Here is a 12,195-nt window from a genome sequence, read left to right on the forward strand (position 1 = left end):
GGAAACAGGGACTGGAGAAAGACCCGACCACAGCCCCTTAGGAAGGGCTCACTTTCGTAATGGGATAATAAACGGACTACCTGCTACGGTTCAAGCAAAATTAAGGGACATTGTGGGATTAGAGACAATGTCAGAGGATTTGTGGAAAAGACACCTGACACATGCAATCAAACGACATCGTCAATCAGAGCATGCTAAGTCAGAAAGTGCGTCCCAGAAGGAGGTGGACAAAACAACCGATAAATTGGTGAGAGCCATAGAACATATAGGGGTTAAATTAGCGGCCCAACAGATAGTCCCACAGGTCATGGGGCCAGTGATAAATCCGGGACCCCAAGTAAGAAATGGTTGGGAAAGACAGCTAGGTACAATGTATAGAGGGGAACATGCAGTATGCAGGTACTGCCAAAATCCTGGACACTACCAGCGGAACTGTCCGGAGGCTGGGAGAGCAAGGGGAAAAAGATTACCCTCTATTAGAGGCTATCGGGGAAGAGGAGGAAACTTAAGAGGACAAGCAAGGGGTAGGGATGGACACATTGATGGGCCCCAGAGAATCGGGGGGTGGCAGAGTGATCAACAAGTTCAGGCACCTCAGTGTAATGACTATATTGAGGAAGGTGCTGAATTTGATTATTGAAGGTGCCCAGGAGAATAAAAAATCACGCCTCCCTGGGAGCCACCAAAAATTTGGGGGACGGTAAATGGAGAAAAAATTGAATTTATGGTTGACACAGGGGCAGCAGTTACGACAGTGATTAAAAAACCCCCAGGGAGCACATTTTCGGGCAAAACATTATCTACAATAGGATTCTTCGGGATAAGGGAAACACAGCCCTATACAGATAACATCGACATGACATTTGGACGACAAAGGGTTAAAACGCCTGTCCTGGTTGTGCCAAGTTGCCCCATTAATTTATTAGCAAGGGACATTCTTACCAAACTAGGAATAACCATACAATGTTCTGAGAAGGGCCTTCGGTTAACATACCCAGGGGATACAATAAGAAGGGGAGGACAGTTTATAGTAATGACCCCATCTAACGCTTCAGAAGTATTTTCTGGAGTCGGCTACTGTATGATGAACCAGGCCCAGGGCTGATTAAACAGTTTTTTGAGTGGAGGGCCAGTATTCCTCGGTATGGGGATTACCATTATCCACTAGATCCTATGCATGTTACATTAAACTACACCATCCACCCGGACCAGGAATATGAGGAGAGGTGGGACTCTCTAAAAGAAGGGAAGACAGAAACGATACATTGTCCATTTATCTTTGTAGGTAAGGAGGGAATAGCTGCTATGGTTGTCATGACAGAAGAACAAATGGAGTGGTTCTGCTTAGGAGTAGAAAGTGTGCCTCATGTGACCTTGGGTATTGACAAAGATCATCACGCTCGACAGCTGGGTCCGATGGTAAAGGAAGCGATAGGGTGTGAATACAGGCAGACAGAAATCCCGGGATATTCCACCTCGGAGGGAGGAAAATTTGTCAGACTGAATATTGAAGCATGGGACCAGGTAGTGAATGAGAAAGTAGAAAGAGACCGAGCCATAGAAGGAGAAAATATTGATCACAGAGACTCAGACAAATATCTTTCTAATCTGAGTCCATATATATGGACAACGGGGCCCTATGATGTGGGAGTAATAAAAGGAGAGGTATTTCTAGAATTGGCCAACCCCGGGCAGAAACCAATATGGAGAAAACAATACCGCTTGTCGCCCAGTCAGGAGGAGGGTATTAAAGGAACGATAGAAGGGTTAATGGAGTCAGGGGTTTTAAGGGCGGCACCTGACAGTATGTGGAACACGCCCATCATGCCTGTTCCCAAACAGGGTAGAAAAGACTGGAGGATGGTACACGACCTCCGGGAGATTAACTTGGCTACCAAGACTATCGGGAGACCAGTCCCAGACCCATATGTAGCACTTAGGGCTCTGAGTCCGGAGCACGAATACTATACTGTCATTGATCTGGCAAACGCATTCTTCTGCTTGAAATTAGCTGAGGAATGCCAAGACTGGTTCACTTTCACTTACCAAGCACATCGGTACACATACACTAGATTACCTCAGGGTTATAAGGACAGTCCAGGACTGTTCAATCAGGCCCTTAGCGAAATCCTAATGAAATTAAAGCTCCCGGAAGATGTTACACTGATTCAGTATGTAGACGACCTACTATTAGCAGGGAAAACGCCACATGGGTGCCTGACAGGGCAGCCAAACAGGTTACTGGTTATCATGAACATATACAGGGGATGATTTTGAGGTCCCATAACAAAAAAAAATGAATCTGAAACTAAGGAGACTTGTAGCAGATTGAATGACTACACAGATGAGTTTTGTGGAGGAAGAGTGCTGTACAACTGGCTCCCCGCTAACTGGGATGGTCGGTGTGCTCTAGTAACCCTTAATGCGCCAGTGCTGATTGTCAAAATGCAGGAGGGAGACGAGGATTCCCTAGAATTGCGCCACACAGAGAGTTGGCTGTGGAGAAAAAGGAGGAGTGTTGGACTCTTGGGGCCGGGAGGAAGGAACCCTGATGGGGTATGGATTGATGCCATTGGCCAAGCCCGGAATATTCCGGACGAATTTAAATTAGCCAATGAGATTGCAGCTGGGTTTGAAAGTTTTCCTGTTTTTAGTGCAATTTTTCCCATCACTGTAAATAAAAATGTTAATAGGATCAACCTTATTCACTATAATGTCCAGCGCCTTGCAAATTTGACCAGGGACGTTGTTGAGGCAATACATCAACAACTGTCAGAAACTTCCCTTATGACACTTCAGAATAGGATAGCGATTGATATGGTCCTGGCAGAGAAAGGTGGAGTGTGTGCTATGTTTGGAGATCTATGCTGCACTTCTATCTCTAATAACACAGGGCCAGATGGATCACTCACTAAGGGGTTAACGAAACTTAGGGCATTGGCGAAAGAATTAAAAGCCCAGTCTGGAGTCTCCAATCCTGTTTTATCCTGGTTACAGGGAGTGTTTGGGAGATGGAGCACATTGTTAGGACAACTTTTGCTGGGTTTGTTCATTTCTGTATCAATTTTTATCACTTGTGGCTGTTGTTGTATTCCATGCATTCGAACGCTGGTCACGAGGACCATAGAGAAAGCCTTTGCTGACCGTGATGAACTGCCTCCGAAATATCAAGCTGTGCAGGCTGTGGAGCAAGACTATCTCACATTACAGGAGACGGAGAAAGTTGCTGAGATCGATCTGGAGTCTGAAGGGGAATGTGATGGGAAGGAGGAATTGTGAATTAGATTGTTACACATATAATTTTAACCTTGCTTGTAACCCAAATATTATAACATTGATTGTAACACAAACATTATTAATCAGATTGTAGAACAAGTATTATGAATTAGATTGTAGACCATATGTTAACTTGGGAATTTACTAATGTACGGGGGGTTAGCTAGTTTTTTGCTTGGGGGCAAATGGGATGAAACTTGTAAACGGGCAATGGGATCGGGGTGACGGATGGGGGGTGTATGCAAAGGAGGGTTGGGGGAGCCCTCGCCCACCAGCCGAACTACCCTGTGAACAGAACCCGTATAGAGCTTGGCAATAATAGGCGAACTAATGTAACGCGGTGGTAGCATAGTCAGGGCGAGATTGTCCTCTAAAGAGGACAAAGGAGGGATTGTAAGGTAAAACATCATGAGATGGGAATGTGTAGGGAGTTACCCTGTACAGGGCAGTAACAAGAAGGGGAGGTGTCCTTGTACTCCTGTTAGGTAAAACATCATGAGATGGGACCGGAGAAGGAGTCACCCAGTACTAAGGAGTAACAGAATGCATCCTTGTACTTACAAGATAAGAGAGACATTGATGGATTGAGAGGCAGGAAGCTAGCAGGGAAAGGATAGCAACAGTTTTAGTCATTGGACAAGTAATGATATGATGATGTTCTAAGCATGTATCCAAGGGTATAAAAAATCACCATTTTGCTGATAACGGCAGAATGCATTCTCCGACTAACTTTGTTAGTCGCAAGTGTTACAATCCGGTAATAAAGAACAAAGAACCCTGATTTCGACTCAGCCTGGTGTTTGTCTCACTCATTCATGAACAAAGCAGACCTAACACAATACAGACATGGAGTTGGTGTATCGGAAGGAATATCTGGATTACAGCTGTGCATTTGCCAGGGTGTCTGAACTATCAGGCAGATTTGATGTTTAAAAAGTTCAATGATAGAATGGAATGGATGTTGGGGGAAAGGATTTTAATCTGATAGTAGAGAATTTTGCGTTGCCAGAGATCGATCTGTTTAAATGCCCAAGTATCGAGATACGTATCCTGGTTGCCAGACCTCCAGGCAGAAGCCATAGACACCTTTATGATTGATTGGGTAGAACTGAATTTCTATGCTTTCCCCCCCTCCCCCCATCTCATTAGTAGCTAAATACTTGCACAGAGTTCAAGAGAACAGGGCCACTGGACTCCTGGTGGTGCCAAATTGACCATCCCAGTCCTGGATTGGATGCTGCTAGAACAGCCTTTACTGTTGAGAAGTAGCAAGGAACAGCTAGTTCAACCAATATCTCTACTTCCTCTCACTCCTCTCACTCATCTCAATCTTATGTTGCAGGATTGGCATGAAAAGTTCAGCTTAAAAGGATTGCAGCCGAAAATGATTGGCATTAATTGTGCTTCATGGAGAAAGTCAACTCAGAAGCAATATGCCACTTATGTTAACAAATGCATACTGTTTTGTTTTAATGACAGTTTAAATGTTAATTATGTTTCAGTTTCAGATGTTTTGCATTTCCTCACTGATTTGTTTTATGTTCAGATAGCCAGTAATAGTGCTATCAATACGGCCAAGAGTGCTTTGGTGGCCTTCCTGACTCTATGAGACACCGAACACTCTTGGGAATCATCCCCTGATTTCAAAATTCACGAGGGGTGGATTTCACTTAAGTCTGTCTATGCCATGTTATCATGTAATCTGGGATGTTAACGTTGTGTTGGATTTGTTGCAACATTTGTCGCCAGCATACAATTTGGACATGTAATTAATCACAGAAATTGCTCATGCTTGTGGCCTTGACTTTGGCCCAAAGAATACAGACTTTAACTTATTTACACTTGGACTACATCATATGGAAAAATGATTTTGTTGAATTTCATGTTCATGATTTGTTGAAACATAATAAACCTGGTAGTGTGGGAACAAAGTTTAAATTGTACGCTTATCAAGAGGGTGAAAGATTATGTGTGGTGTGGTATCTGAAACAATATATTGAATGTACTCACAATATCAGAGAGGAAGAGAGATTCTTGTTTGTATGTTACAGGAAACTGCATTAGCGGGCATGCTCTCAGAACTTGGCCAGATGGCTAGAGGACCATGAGGTTGCTGGAGTGGATACCACTCAGCTTGGGGCTCAATCAACCAGAGTAGCAACTATGTCAACTGTTAGTAGAGGGGAAGTCCCCATTTGGGATCTCATCCGTCAGGCAGGATGGTCAAATGAAAGAATATTTAACACGTTTTACAATAAACCTCTGAGGACGGAGTGGCAGAATTTCACTGCAGCAATTTTACAGGCTGCATATAGAATTGTTCCACATACTCGAGGTCCATTGATCTACCCTATGGTCTTTCAGACCATATGAAAAAGAGACCACTGAGCTTTGAAATCTCATATTAGCGAATCAATGAGCACTACAAAAAATAATGGAGCATTAAATGAGAACTTACCCATTCAAAGTTTGATGATTATTATTTGAGTAATGGGAGTGGTGAGATAATATGACATCTTCCGCCTCCTGTAATTACTTCAAACGTTGTTAAGATAGCTTCTAGTGTTGCATGTATGCCTCCCAATAAAATGCACTTTTGACAGAATTATACCAGTGGTCATCTTTTCAAAGATTGGCTTCACATGTACAGATGAGATCTCATATTATCTCACCACTCCCATTACTCAAATAATAATCATCAAACCTTGAACGGGTAAGTTCTCGTTTAAAGCTCTATTACAACATAATTACAGATCGAGATGACTCAGAGCATCTATCAAACCTGGAAAAGGTCCTAACCCAATTGCAACAAGCAAACGCCTGTCAGCACCAGGACAAATGTGTAATTATGGTACCTTCCATAACATTTTTAGGATTTACAATTAATAGTGAAAGAGTCCGAATGGACACGGCTAGTACCGAAGCTGTCCACAGAGCACCCTACCCATCAAATAAAGCAGAATTCCAATTATCCTTGGGTTTGATTAACTATTATCAGAAGCACATTCCAAATATGTCAACACTGTGCAGCCCGTTGAACCAATTGTTAAGAAAAGAACAGAAATGCTGCTGGAATGAGAGACAAGTAATGTGGTCAATCATTTGAAAGCACTGCTAACATCAAGCGGTAATGTTCGTATCCACTATGACGCAGAAAAGGAAGTGACCCTTACAGGTGGATGCTTCACCAGTGGGCTTAGGTGCGGTGTTGTCACAGGTGAACAAAAGGGCGAACAACCGATGGCTTATGCCTCCTGGTCATTGACAGTTTGTCAATATAATTATGCACAACTGGAAAAAGAAGGGATTGCCATAACATTTGGTGTCCAACAATTTCACCAATATTTATATATGGTAGGATGTTTAGCTTGGTAACAGACAACAAACCACTGAGTTTGATCCTAGGATCTAAAAAAGGAGATACCAGTGCTAGCTGCAGCAAGAATTCAAAGGTGGTCCATGCAGCTCACCATATATGATATATGAGGTGGGCTCTGCAGTCTTCTTCAAAGGAGGTTGCTGCCCGCCGAACTGTGAGGCGCCAAGATGCACGATTTGAGGCGATATCAGCCCACTGGCGGTGGTCAATGTGGCAGGCACCAAGAGATTTCTTTAGGCAGTCTTGTACCTCTTCTTTGGTGCACCTCGGTCTCGGTGGCCAGTGGAGAGCTCGCCATATAACATGATCTTGGGAAGACGATGGTCCTCCATTCTGGAGACGTTACCTACCCAGCGCAGTTGGATCTTCAGCAGCGTGGATTCGATGCTGTCGGCCTCTGCCATCTCGAGTACTTCGATGTTGGTGATGAAGTCGCACCAATTAATGTTGAGGATGGAGCGGAGACAACGCTGGCGGAAGCGTTCTAGGAGCCGTAGGTGATGCCGATAGAGGAACCATGATTCGGAGCCGAACGGGAGTGTGGGTATGACAACGGCTCTGTATATGCTAATCTTTGTGAGGTTTTTCAGTTGGTTGTTTTTCCAGACTCTTTTGTGTAGTCTTCCAAATGCACTATTTGCCTTGGCGAGTCTGTTGTCTATCTCGTTGTCGATCCTTGCATCCAATGAAATGGTGCAGCCGAGTTAGGTAAACTGGTTGACTGTTTTGAGTTTTGTGTGCGTGATGGAGATGTGGGGGGGCTGGTAGTCATGGTGGGGAGCTGGCTGATGGAGGACCTCAGTTTTCTTCAGGCTGACTTCCAAGCCAAACATTTTGGCAGTTTCCGCAAAACAGGACGTCAAGCGCTGAAGAGCTGGCTCTGAATGGGCAACTCTAAAGCGGCATTGTCTGCAAAGAGTAGTTCATGGACAAGTTGCTCTTGTGTCTTGGTGTGAGCTTGCAGGCGCCTCAGATTGAAGAGACTGCCATCCATGCGGTACCGGATGTAAACAGCGTCTTCATTGTTGAGGTCTTTCATGGCTTGTTTCAGCATCATGCTGAAGAAGATTGAAAAGAGGGTTGGTGCGAGAACGCAGCCTTTCTTCATGCCATTGTTAATGGAGAAGGGTTCAGAGAGCTCATTGCTGTATCTGACCCGACCTTGTTGGTTTTCGTGCAGTTGGGCAACCATGTTGAGGAACTTTGGGGGGCATCCGAGGCGCTCTAGTATTTGCCAAAGCCCTTTCCTACTCACGGTGTCGAAGGCTTTGGTGAGGTCAACAAAGGTGTTGTAAAGTCCTTTGTTTTGTTCTCTGCACTTTTCTTGGAGCTGTCTGAAGGCAAAGACCACGTCAGTAGTTCCTCTGTTTGCACGAAAGCCGCACTGTGAATCTGGGAAAACATTTTCGGCAACACTAGGTATTGTTCGCTGCAAGCTCAACCTTCACTTCAACCCAAAGTCCAGGAACAGTAAAGCCCCCTGAAAGAGTTTCAATGTTGGAAACTTGCAGTCAGACAAAGTGAGAGGAAACTTCCAGGCAAACCTCAAAGCAAAGTTCGACGATGCAATACGCCTCACGGACTCGACCCATGAAACCCTCTGGGATCAGCTGAAGACTGCCATACTGCAATCCACTGAAGAGGTACTGGGCTTCTCCTCCAGGAAAAACAAGGACTGGTTTGATGAAAACAACCAGGAAATCCAGGAGCTGCTGGCAAAGAAGCGAGCTGCCCACCAGGCTCACCTTACAAAGCCATCCTGGCCAGAGAAGAAACGAGCCTTCCGTCGCGCATGCAGCCATCTTCAGCGCAAACTCCGGGAGATCCAAAATGAGTGGTGGACTAGCCTCGCCAAACGAACCCAGCTCAGCACGGACATTAGCGACTTTAGGGGGTTTTACGAGGCTCTAAAGGCTGTGTACGGCCCCTCACCCCAAGTCCAAAGCCCGCTGCGCAGCTCAGACGGCAAAGTCCTCCTCAGTGACAAGATCTCCAACCTCAACCGATGGTCAGAACACTTCCAATCTCTTTTCAGTGCCAACTGCTCAGTCCAAGAATCTGCCCAGCTCCAGCTCCCTCAACAGCCCTTAAGGCTAGAGCTGGATGAGGTCCTCACCCAGGAAGAGACATATAAGGCAAATGAACAACTGAAAAGTGGCAAAGCAGCAGGTATGGATGGAATCCCACCCCACCCCCCCCCCCCCCAGAGGTCTGGAAGGCTGGCGGCAAAACTCTGCATGCCAAACTGCGTGAGTTTTTCAAGCTCTGCTGGGACCAAGGAAAGCTGCCTCAGGACCTTTGTGATGCCATCATCATCACCCTGTACAAAAACAAAGGCGAGAAATCAGACTGCTCAAACTACAGGGGAATCACGCTGCTCTCCATTGCAGGCAAAATCTTCGCTAGGATTCTCCTAAATAGAATAATACCTAGTGTCGCCGAAAATTTTCTCCCAGAAATAAAGGTCCTATATTTCACATTAAATGCGTGGCCCAAGGCTGAAGCCTCTTCTCCCAAACTGAAGCCTTGTTTTACATGACACAAAGAAATATCAGTTGAAGAATGTTGTTTTCTATGGGCAACCAGGACAATCATTTCTACGAAATGGCAGGCGGCCATATTATCAGAGCTCCACAACAATCACCCAGGGATAGTTCAAATGAAAGCTTTAGCATGTATGCATGTCTGGTGGCCTTCAATGGACATCAATATTGAACAAATGGTGAAAAGATGTTGCATTTGTCAGGAGACGTAACCCACAACACCTCAAGCTGAAGCTACCCATGGAAATGGCTGTCATGACTATGGCACAGAAATAACATCGATTTTGCTGGTCACTTTTTAGGAGGAAACTTCCTTATTGTTATCAAAGGCACACTCTAAAAGGCCAGTAGTGTCACTCGAGAACAACAACAACAAACCAGACAACTGAGAGACTACAAAATATGTTCACATCATATAAAAATATATTTCATAGAACATATTGGCCGCAATTTGTATCTGATGCTTTTAAGGTGTTCTTATGTAATAATATAGGATACATCTTATCAAAACCCTACCACCCAGGCACGAATGGTGAAGCAGAACGTTTTATGAAAACCTTTAAAAGGCTATGAAAACTAAGAAATCCCTAAACATATAACAAACTTGCAGATTTTCTAATAACATATAGAAACACACCACACTCTCCAACCAAACGAACATCAGCAGAATTGATGTTTGGGTGGAACTTAAGGACAAGACTTTCCATGGTGCAGCCAAATATTGGCCTTCGTGTGGAACAATCCACTTCTCCAAATAAACCTAACAGATCTATGGAAGTAGGAGAGCAAGTACTGGTACAGGACTACCACAACAATAGGGAGCCATGGATCAAAGGCATTATTCTTAAAAAAAAACTGAGTCCCTGTTCTAATTCCATACCGGTGGAAACAAAAGTATAGAAACACCACATCGACCTGTTAAGAGCGGTGGATGATCCAGAGGCCACGCCCACTGCTCACGACCCTGATGAGTTTCCATTGTGGGCTCATTCCAAAGACAATGCTCCAGAAATATCTTCTGAAGATGATACCCCTTTGATGTCGACTGCTCAGCACAGCAGTCCTACACTAGGTCTGGCTCAGCAGTGTAGTCCAACACTACGTCCGGCTCAGCAGAGCAGGCCTATGCAATGTCCAAATTCGGCTCACCAAAGACAAAGTTCACTGCCCAAAAAGGGAAAAAGTCTGGAGAAGTTACAAAGTCTCCCAGCAGATGCTACCTTGCCAAGAAGATCAAAAAGGGAAAGATGTCCTCCAGAATGCCTGAGGGACTATGTACATTGACTTGATTGCTTAATGTATCACCCTTACGTTGTCTTCTTCTTTGGCTTGGCTTCGCGGACGAAGATTAATGGAGGGGTAATGTCCACGTCAGCTACAGGCTCGTTTGTGGCTGACAAGTCCGATGCGGGACAGGCAGACACGGTTGCAACGGTTGCAAGGGAAAATTGGTTGGTTGGGGTTGGGTGTTGGGTTTTTCCTCCTTTGCCTTTTGTCAGTGAGGTGGGCTCTGCGGTCTTCTTCAAAGGAGGTTGCTGCCCGCCAAACTGTGAGGCGCCAAGATGCACGGTTTGAGGCGATATCAGCCCACTGGCAGTGGTCAATGTGGCAGGCACCAAGAGATTTCTTTAGGCAGTCCTTGTACCTCTTCTTTGGTGCACCTCTGTCTCGGTGGCCAGTGGAGAGCTTGCCATATAACACGATCTTGGGAAGGCGATGGTCCTCCATTCTCGAGACATGACCTACCCAGCGCAGTTGGATCTTCAGCCTTACGTTGTAGTGTAATTGTAATTCACAACATTAGTGCCTTTGTACTACATAGTTATTGTAGTTTAGTATGAGTAGTGCCTATATGTTATTTTCACCAAGCATTCATTTTGTTGAGGGAAAGAGTATTGTGAATATTTGCCTGCGTGCATTGATATCATCACATCCATGTTTTGAGTGTTGCAGGAAATGAAGAGTGAATCCCTGTGTGCTCGTGTATTTCTATACCTAGAATACACAACAGATCTCAGGGAGGTTTTCTGCACCATTACAGGCTTGGCAGCAGTGATATGAGGTGGGAGGTCACAAAGGACAATATGTGATGTGGGGAATTATCTTTGCATCCACCACAAATAATTAACACATGTTAGGTCTGCTTTGTTCATGAATGAGTGAGTCAAACACCAGACTGAGTCAAAATCAAGGTTCTTTGTTCTTTATTGCCGGATTGTAACACTTGCAACTAACAGTGTTAGTTGGAGAAGGCGCATTCTGCCGTTATCAGGAAGTGGTGTTTTTTTTATACCTCAGGATACGTACTTAGTAAATTATCATACCATTACATTGTCCAATGAATAAACTGTTGCTATCCTTCTCTGTTAATCTGCTGCACATCATTCTTGTTAGTGCAAAGCTTATCTTGAGTGTACAAGGTCACATCTGCATTCTGTTACTCCTTAGTACTGGGTGACTCCTTCTCCGGTCCCATCTCATGATGTTTTTACCTTACACTCATGAAGATTTTTAAAGTCAAATTTTCAGAGTGATTGAAATGACTCAAATATAGTCATTATCATTTTCCATGATGTGATGAATGGTGCTAAAATAAACAGTGTATAGTCGATGCAAAAGGTTATGGAGGAGTTTTGAGCAAAAAGTTATACAAGAAGACACTCGGATACAGACGGAAGTAGACAAGGTGAGAAGGAAAGTGGGCAGAAGTGGAAAGGCCAAATAAGTTAAAATCAAAAAGAGGAAAAAAAAACAATAAAAGGATTTGTGATTAATAAACTGAAACAAACTTAAAGAAGCTGAATAAAACAATGAAAAGTAAACTGGAAGATGAGTTTGAAGACTATATTTGAAATTAAAAAAACAGAAAATATACAAAATTCTGAGGAAAAATCAAGACCAAATATGATGTAGAAAGACAGAATGAAATGAAGAATAAAATAGAAACTCGATGTTATGAAAAAATAGGAAATTTAAAATGAATAACTGGAGATAAAA

This window comes from Narcine bancroftii, chromosome 2 (genome assembly GCF_036971445.1).
Source record: "Narcine bancroftii isolate sNarBan1 chromosome 2, sNarBan1.hap1, whole genome shotgun sequence".
Classification (NCBI taxonomy): domain Eukaryota; kingdom Metazoa; phylum Chordata; class Chondrichthyes; order Torpediniformes; family Narcinidae; genus Narcine; species Narcine bancroftii.